General features: G+C 39.2%; 1 pseudogene across 1 annotated transcript; it reads right to left on the bottom strand.

Moving 5' to 3' along the window:
• Positions 1-4,390: 4,390 nt before the first annotated feature.
• On the bottom strand, positions 4,391-5,107 carry LOC308506565 (small ribosomal subunit protein eS24-like; annotated as a pseudogene). The gene is made up of 2 exons: positions 5,023-5,107; positions 4,391-4,706 (listed from the first exon to the last, which is right to left on the bottom strand). The product of its transcript is annotated as a small ribosomal subunit protein eS24-like (transcript).
• Positions 5,108-8,859: the final 3,752 nt, after the last annotated feature.

The following is an 8,859-nucleotide window of genomic DNA, read 5'->3' as shown; positions in this document are numbered from 1 at the left end:
ATACACAAAAGACTTTCCTTGCTTTCCCATTTTTTTTTTTTCTTTTTGGCAATTAAATGTTACTTTCCTCTCTTTGTCCCTGTCTCCTTTCACCTGTTTCATAAATAATATATAGCTTTACTCTGTCATTCTAAAGGGGTCATGGGGACTTTAAACTAAATTGATACTGTTATAAAGGAGGAAACAAGAGGCAAGGGAATACACTGTGCCTTTAGGATGGAAAGATATATGGTTTAACTGCCAAAATAGAAGCAGCTATGATCAAGGTGATACATAGGAAAGGTTCAAGAACAATCAGAGGGAACTATTACAGATCTCCTGGGCAGAGGGAAAGCTCAGCGAAAGAAATGTTCCTGCAGAGGAAACAGCTGGTTAAAAATGTTGGAGTATAAATCATGTGGGGAAATGTACAGGAGCTGAGCCAAGTTAGAATACAAGTTCCTCGCCAGGCCTGGAATGAGGGCAAAGAGAAGCAGAGGTTTACACACACACACACACACACACACACACACACACACACACACAGTTTAAGGGTCCTCTGACAAGGACAACACCAACAGCATATCCATGCTGTCCTGGCAGTGACAGATGTTAACCCTGTGATGGGATGAATGGGAGCCATGAGCTGTCTCTGGGTAGGCCATTGCAGAGGCCACTGAGAGAAAGAACAGCAAAGGCTATTTTCACAGTTCCCATAAATTAGGCTCTGATGGATATGCCCTGAGCACTCTGTTTTGCCCTGTCCCATCATGTGTTGTGACTTTCCTATTGGTGGCCTCTGAAGGTGAGAACCTCTGACTGAGTCCTGCCATTAGCACTTGGACTGATCTCTTTGCTCTCCAAGGGCGCCGCTGCTCACATACTGACCACGAGCCAAGAAAACAATTTCCAGGTAGATGGTATTTAAGGCTGTCATTTTCACAATCCCAAAGTTCTAGTATTTTGGGTTTTCAAAGCAGCCATACATACAGATAAGGATATAGGCTTCATATGCAACAGTGAGAGCTGTAGAAGCGTGTTTCTTGCAAGCTCCAGGAAGTACCACAGAGAAACAGAAGATATTAGGGAATTAAAGATGAATGAATGAATGCAGAAACTTGGTGGAGAAGCATGGGGAATGTTTGTGATCCCTGATGTAATGTAAACAAAGGGGGAAAATGATCAAACCAACTGAGGGTAGTCCAAAATGGAAATAAGTGAAATGGCGTATGGGAAATGGGAAAGGAGGAAACCTCTAGAAAATCAGGATTGAGCAACTACCTAAGAAAAGCTGTTACTTTGTTTGCCTGACATGAATCCAGTCAAGAGGAATGAACTAGCATTCGTGAGCTAAAATGAAAAACATGATTGTTTCTTGTTTTAATAGACAGGTCTAAACAGGAAAACTATAAAATACCAGCATTATGCACTGTACCACACTGAAGGAATATGGACACTGACAAGAAATGGTAAAAGGAGAGAATATATGTTTCCTTGTAGTTTGTGTGCAATATAATATGACAAAATACGCACAATAGTCTCGCTTTCGAGGACATAAGATTTTATTATACCTGAGAATCTCCTATATCTGGAAATTGCTGCACAGGAAATAAGAATGGGGATGAAAGAGTTCACAGAATCTGTGTACATGCTATGTGTCTTTTCAGGAAAAATCTATGCAAAAATATAATCACTTTAGAAGCAGTAAGTGAAAGGGCAGTCTAAGGCCATGGTAATAAATGATACTAATGAAAAAATATATATCACAAAATCAAGATTTCTCCAAGGAAAATATAAAAATGGCCAACAAGCACATAATGAGTGTTCAGGGAAATGCAAATCAAAACCACAATGAGATACTACTTCATACCCAGTAGGGTGGCTACAGTCAAAAGTTAGATAATAATAAGTGTTGAAAAGACATGGAAAAATTGAAACCCTTGTATATTGTTGGTGAAAATATAAAATGTGCAGCCATGTAAGAAAACAGTTTGGCCAAATCAAAAAGGATTAAACATAGCATTATCATTTGACACAACTAGTTTACTCCTAGGTATATACCCAAGAGAAATGAAAACATATACCCACACAAAACTTTGTGTACAAATATTTATAGCTACCTTATTTGTTGTAATCAAAAGATAGAAACAACTTAAATATCCATCAACAGACAGATGGATAAAAATGTGATATATCCATACGATGGAATAGTATTTGGCCATAAAAATGAAGTACTGGTAAATGCTACAACACTGATGAACCATGAAATCGTTATGCTAAGTGAAAAAGCTAGTAACAAAAGCCCACATACTATATGATTTCATACATGTCAAAGTCCAGAATAGGGAAATATAAACAGGAAGTAGATTAGTGGTTGCTTGGGACTGTAAGAGGGAGTGGGGAGTACAGGGTGATAGATAAAGAGGCTTCTTTTTGAGATAATAAAAATGTTCTATAATTGACTGTGGTGATGGTTACACATGTGAATATACTAACATCATTGGCTTGTACACTTTAAATGGTAAATTGTATGGTGTGTGACTTATACCTCAATCAAACTGCAAATAAGTAAATAAACAAAAAAGAAAATAAGGTAGTCAATACATTCACTAAATAGGAAGAATAGACAAAATTTTTTGAAAGATAATACAATTTTAGTACCTTTTTTGCAACAGATACTAGAATTAAAGGGGCAAACAATATTTGTGCATAAATTGTCAGAATAGATAAGTTAAAAGAAACATGTTACCTAAAAACCTCTAGGCCATCATAGTTGTACTGGATACTTTTTCTAAACTTTAGAAAAAGAATTAACTTTAATTTTACACAATCTTTTTGGAAAAAAAAACATATAATAAAAGAGTACATTTTCTAACTCATTTACAATGTCAGTATGAACCCGATATTTAAATAAGACAAAGACAATTTAAAAAAAAGTGCCAATATTTTTCATGACATAAGACAAAAATTCTCAACAAAATATTAATGAACCAAATCCCACAATGCATAGAATTTATTCCAGGTATAGGAGGATAGTTCAACATGTGAAAATCAATTGTATTAACAGGATAAAAAAAGATAATGTAATCCTGTCAGTTGACAGAAGAAACTAGTGAAGATGACAAATGCTTGCATGTATGCAGAGAAACTGTATTGTGACATTGTTGGTAGGAATATAAAATAACACAGCCACATAGGAACTGGCTTTGCCCTTTCTTATCAAATTAACATGCAACTACCGTATGACCTCTAAAATGTACCCCTGGGGATTTATTTCACAGAAAAGAAAATGCATGTTCACACAAATGCCTGTACACAAATGTTCATAGCAGCTTCATTCATAATAGCCCCAAACTGGAAACACCCCTGATGTCCTTCTGAAGGACAAATTGCTAAACAAACAGTGATACATTCGAACCATGGGATTCTACTGTGCGATAAAAAGAAGCTTTCCTCCTTACAGGTGAAGGACTTTCTGGCCAACAGGATCTATGTCAGCTCTGCACTGTGTTGGTTCAGGAAAGGCTGAGGTGACGAAAGTGAAACTGTTCTTCTTACCCTTTCCAATTTATCTTTTCTCCACCAGAGTGCTGTAGTGGATTCCAGAGCTCTCATAAAGCTGTTTTCATCTGTGGATGGTTGTTAAATTGGTGATTTTGTTGAGGGAGAGGGGGAAGGGAGGTATGAGCACTGGTACCTCCTATTCTGCCATCTTGCTAACATCACCGCTCAATGATCTTTCAAATAAATTATAGAAACTGAGGAGGACTGGGGCATTTAAACTAGGCCTCACATACTTACCGAACTATTTTCCCTTTTCTGCTGTTCCTCATTCCTTCCAGTAGATACAGGGTTCCATATGACATCATTTCTCTTCAGCCTAAAGATATTCTTTTAGCATTTCTTGCACAGCAAATCTGTGGGCTATCACTTATCTCAGTTCTTGACTACCTGAGAATGTCTTCATTTTGCCACCAACTTGAGCAAAGGCTTTCCTCACTTAGTAACACAGTCATCTAAGGAAGGCAACATCTAAGTGTTGCACCCTTAGCTCAGCGTCACAGTGTTCTCTAACTACATTTTAAGAAAAAACTTTTGTAGATACTTTAACTTAAAAAGAAATAATGCTCAAACACTGTATTATATGTTTGGAACAGGATACCACAGAAACTTGATAATATTGTTCAAATTTAACTGAGGAGCAATCGTTACCTCTCGCACTCACTACTATCAAGAATGGAGAATCTTGATCACTTTCCATTGATTTTTGACATGAAATGCTTGACCTAAACCAGTGAGAGAGAACAATATTCTTTTTTTTTTTTAAGTTCGTGGTTTATTAGTCCTCTCATGAAAAATCTGCTCAATCACCACAGATAAAGTCACTGACGAATCTTGACCAATCTCCACCTCACCTTTTGCCAGCACCAACATTGGCCTTTGCAGTTCCCCTGACCTTCTTCACCCTGTCCTTGCGTTCCTTTTGCTATTTTCTTGAGGTCTTTTTCTTCTCATACAGGCCATGTCTTGCAAGTCCATGTTTAGGTTCATTTTTCTTTGCGTAATCCAAGGAACTATAAATCATGCCAAAACCAGTTGTCTTGCCACCACCAAAATGAGTTCTGAATCCAAATACAAAGATGACATCTGGTGTGGTCTTGTACATTTTGGCTAGTTTTCCCTGAATTTCTGTTTTAGTTACTTAGTAGCCTTCCCAGGGTGAAGGACTGTAGGGGGCCGGTGCCTGTAAGGCACCATCACATAACTGAGAAGCATGAGATAGAGGAAGTTACTTGGGTCTTTAGATAACACCCACATTTCTGTAGGGGGTGCCTGGATGGCTTAAGACTGCTAGCCTGCGGCAACCCTTCTTATGTTAATGCCTCTCCACCCAGCAAAAGAATGTATATAACCCCTGATTGAGCTGCAATAAAGAGAGACTTGATCAGAACTCCTGTCTTGTCTCCGGTCTTTGTGTCTCCCATTTTCCTCCCTTCTAGGTGTCCTTCGGGGTCCCTCGTGTAGTGTCCCGCGGGTCGGGACAAAGGACATTGATGACAATTTGTTTCTGTTGAAGTAGTCTATTGGTCATGAACTTCCTGGTCCGGAGAGTTACTATGTCATTCATGATGGCAGCTGACCCTCAACAATATTCTCTATTACAGCTTGACAAATACACAGAGAGAACTTCCTAGACTGCATGACTAAACAAGTGAAAAAGATATTGCTAAACTTCCCAGGGTGTTCTGCTGCTATTCCTATTTACTGCTTCACGTTGTCTCCAGGCTCAGTAAGTGGAGACTGCCAACAACTTTATTCCCACATCCTTCGTATGAGGAAAGGCTATAAATTGGAAAATGGAAAGAATGTGTGGCATCACTTAAACCAGGGTTGGCAACAATTCTGAAAATGCTTTTACTGCTATTTAAATATCTCATGGTGCAACGTAATGGCCTTTTAGATGGGGGAGAGCCCTCTGGCAAAACCCAACCATCTTTTACAGACTCAGAGTGAATCTTAGGAGCACGAGCATCTTTTATTTTCTTTCTTTCAATTCGAGCATCTTTTATTTGCTTTCTTTCAATTCAACCGTTAACCAGACTACCCCATTCCCTGGCCCTGCCAGATAAGAGAATTCGCTGTAATTAATTATAGGAAGAGCCTAAGCAGTTAAAATATCTTAAAAGGTAGTAATTATCCTCATTACATGGAGGACTCACCCAATTTCAGACAAGCACTTGGCAGTGGGTGCTGTAATTGAGGCAGGGCAATAGCAGTTGATGAGCTTGAGATTGGAGAGTGGGATTTCTGGTGTGTATGTTTAGTTACCAAGGTGACACACAATATGTTAAGGAACTGAAAAGGCCTATGTTTCATTTTCAACAGCACAATCTCAGGACCATGGGTTTTTTTTTTTTTTTTTTGGTTGCTCAACTTGTTCAGTGCTTTATTGAAACAAAGCCCTAACAGATGACATCAGAGCCTTCAAGCATAGCCCTTCCCACATCCTGAGATTAAGAGTCCAGGGGTGGCTCTGTCCTTGGTTTAGCTGCTTCCGTGACTCTTCCTCTTAAATAAACCTTAAAGTGTAAAGATTTTGTCCACAGAGACAGACACACATATACTCTTGCTGTAGGCTGTCACGTTCACTGAAATGCTTCCCCTCAGCGGTTTCTATGTGCAAGGCACATAGGAAAATCAAGAAGAGCAATGGGCCGGCCACTTAAGGATGACAAGGTAGGAAAAGGCTTGATGAGGTGTTAATACAGGGAGGCAACATATTGAATGTAGAATGGTTTTATTAATTTCTTTAAGGGACATTTCTATTAGGTAAATCCATCTTTTTTAAAAAAAAACATTTAAGACATTATATACTTTCAGAGGATACAAAAGCATTTTCTGTTGTAATTAAAAACAAGGTTGCAAATTTGAAGAATTGCACAAAGATTTCCACATGGTTTTATGGCTATATTATTACTTGAAAATTTTGTTGCTAGCCTCATTAAAGTAGACTTTTTCCCCAAGAAGATAGGATAGCTGCATTTTCAATGTGATGACCAAGAAATACATTTATAATTCAAGAATTTACAAAGAGCTAAGGATAGGTGGGTTATTCCAAAGCTATGAATGTATGTACCTGTCGTGCAGAGCGCCAGGCAGGGTCTCTGCTCCCGCTCCCCACATAAGAACGCAGGACATGGTGAGGCCAAAAAGGAACACCCACGGAGCCATAGATAGGGGAGTCAAACCAATATATTTTCGCTGGCGGCTGGGCTGGAGACACAGAAAACAGGATCTACATAATCTGCAACCTGCTGTCCTAACAGCAGTCTGCGCTTGCCAGCCACCATCTTCTTGCTAGGAACACCCACGGAGACATAAGTAGGGGAGTCATATCACTATATCCTCGCTGGCGGCATCTGCCTCTCTGCAATCTGCTCTTGCTAGCCCCCATTCTTTTGCTAGCGTAGCCACAGCAGTTATATTAGTGGCCAATGGCTTACGGGTTACAGCTGATGGCCAACTAGCCACAGCTGATGGCCATCTGATCACAGTTGATGGCCATTTACTACTCGAGCCAGCACCTTTCCATGTGAGGCCGGCCGAGAGCCTGGAAACTGCTTTCTGGGGCTTTGTCCCCACAGTACCATTCTCAGAATTACTATTACCATACATCTTATAAACCAATTATATTCTATTCGTGTGTAGCAATCACATTGTGTAAAAGCTGCATGTAACTTATATGTGGCTCTTGATCACCAGCCACAGACTATCTATGGGATAAAGTTGGGGAGTAAACCAGGAGAATGACAAACAAACAACAAAAAACAGTAACAGCAAATCTCTTGAGGGCTCTTGGTAATATTAATAAATGTGAGAACTTCATTTCTGTAACTTATTAGATTTCTAGGAAGAGAACTGGATCACTCAGGGATTTATTGGTCCATTTCATTCTCGGCATGTTTTATGATAATTTTCATTTTTATTTTTATGACTAAGCATTGTATCTTTACATTGGAACATTATGAAAGTAAAGCATTTTAGCTGGAATAGAATATAGTGATGTCATTATTTGGCAGTAACCCATCCATATGTAAGTCCAGCCTCTCCAGAATCCAAAAACATCATCTCTAAGTCATTCAGAAACCTTGTCATGTACTGTTCTCTTTCTCTCATTCACACACAGGGAATATCTACTGTTCAGAACACATCCTTTTTTATGTGCTTTGAAGTTATTCCTTCATTATTCTACCTGATTCTATGCCATCCTTCAAGGATAAACTCAAATGATACCTTCCCAGAGAAGAAGCCTTTCCAGATTCCCTCAGGCATTACTGTTCTCTAGCTTCTGCCTCCAATCTCCCATAGCATGTGTGTGTGTCTTCATTATAACACGTTTATCATTTTACATAATTGTCTACACTCCAGCACACACTTACAGACATCAAGTTCTTTGAGAGTACAAATTCTTTCTTGCTCATCTTTGTGTCTCCAGGGCTTACCTGAGTGTGACACATTAAGTCAAGAATGTTTGTTAAAAAATGAATGAATATGTAAGTTAATGGCTTAAGACTGCTATTTACTGGGAGTTCTGTTCTTTTTGAAATTTCATGGAGGGCCATTGGGATAAGTTCTTAGAATATGGACCTATCTTAACATAGAAGAATGGAAGAGATAAAAAGATACAAGAATAGCTGGAAGGACTGTTACTAGTAGGTGCAAGGAGAGTAGGCTACCATGAGCAAGATACAACCTTTGTAGAACTTGAGTTTTTAAATGAGTGTATGTAAGGCGGCATTGATCAGAGAGGTAGTATGACCAGTGAGGCTCTGGAGTCAATCAAATCCTTTGCTTAAACAATGGCTTTGCCACTTACTAGCAAAGCCAAGTTTTACCCTCTCTAAGTCTCATTTACTTCTCCTATAAAACCCACCTTCTAAATTTTGGGGGCTGTCCATTTGGCTTCTATAACAAAATACCCCAGATTGGGTGGCTTATAAACAACAGAAATTTATTTATCACAGTTCTAGAAGCTGGAAGTCCAAAATCATGAAAGTGCCAGCATGGTTGGGTGAGGGCCTTCCCTCAGGTCACAGCCTCCTCCTGCATTCTCACATGGCATAAAGGGTTAGGGAGCTCTGTGGGATCTCTTCTGTAAGAGCACTAATCCCTTTCATGAGGACTCCACCCATATGACCAATCACTCCCCAGAGTCTCCACCTTCTAACACCATTATATTGGGCTTTAGGATTCCAATGTGTGGATTGGGAAGGGGGAGGGGTGGTCACAAACATTCAGATGATAGCAGAGGATGACTAATAAGATAAATATCATATGAAGTTCTTGTTAGAGTGCCTGGCACATGCTATGTACTAAATT

The sequence above is a fragment of the Rhinolophus hipposideros genome (genome assembly GCF_964194185.1).
Source record: "Rhinolophus hipposideros genome assembly, chromosome: 13".
NCBI classification, from domain to species: domain Eukaryota; kingdom Metazoa; phylum Chordata; class Mammalia; order Chiroptera; family Rhinolophidae; genus Rhinolophus; species Rhinolophus hipposideros.
This window is presented reverse-complemented; position numbering and strand designations above follow the sequence as displayed.